This window comes from Triticum dicoccoides, chromosome 7A (genome assembly GCF_002162155.2).
Source record: "Triticum dicoccoides isolate Atlit2015 ecotype Zavitan chromosome 7A, WEW_v2.0, whole genome shotgun sequence".
NCBI lineage: Eukaryota > Viridiplantae > Streptophyta > Magnoliopsida > Poales > Poaceae > Triticum > Triticum dicoccoides.
In genome coordinates this window covers 734,539,399-734,540,323 of record NC_041392.1, presented here as the reverse complement: position 1 = coordinate 734,540,323, position 925 = coordinate 734,539,399, and positions in this window count along the sequence as shown.

Genomic DNA, 925 nt, shown 5'->3' with positions numbered 1-925 from the left:
CGGCCTGCTCAGAGTAATTTTTTTTCATCCACTAAAGCTTTCTGGGCTTCCGCCAGTTCCTTTTTAGAGGAAAACCACATTTATCCGCCTCGAAAGGTTTTTAGGCGATCATTTATAGTTTCCCTTACATGCTTGCATCGAAAGTTGGTCTCTATCTAGACCATTCTAACATGTTTGTATCAAAAGTTTGTCTACCGCAAAATTTAGATACCACTCCATCCGTTCCAAAATAAATGTCAATTTTGTATTAATTTTAATACAATTATACTAAACTTAAGACACTTACTTTAGAACGGAGAGAGTATTGGGTAAGTATTTATTTAAATATTTATATGACAAGTTGGAGGCCTTGGCGGTTAAGGAAGTCCACAGCTGGCACTGCTCAAAACTCAAAAGTCTTCGCTTCAATCGATCCTGGTGAGAAATAACAATAACATACCATATAAGTACGGATAAGCTATAGCTATGCAATGGTGTACCTCCCCCCTAGACCTATTTGACCCTCACTTGTAGATTCCTGGATCGATCTCCTTTGAAACTTCACGTCTATCGACGCCTCCAAAGCATCGTTCGCGCAAAACGAGTAGCTAAGTACTCCGGTACGGATCACAGATAGGACCTCTCTAGCATAAAGTACTCCGGTACGGATCACAGATGTGCGAGCTACCCATGGCCGGCGCCCGTACAGTCATCAGTCATGTCCAAGCTAGAGCCAAGTCATGGTAATGGAATGCTTGGTCTGACTTCACTTTGATGCACGCCATAGTTTATTGGCTGACTAAGTTGACATTTCTCAGATCCATCGATGCAGTGCGAAAGAGTTATTCGCTGAGTGTGGATGGCTAGCCGTCGTGGCGGCATAGCTCCTGCACTTCTCCTTGGAGAGAAAATTCTACATGCACGGATCTTTACGGGGCTACAACGG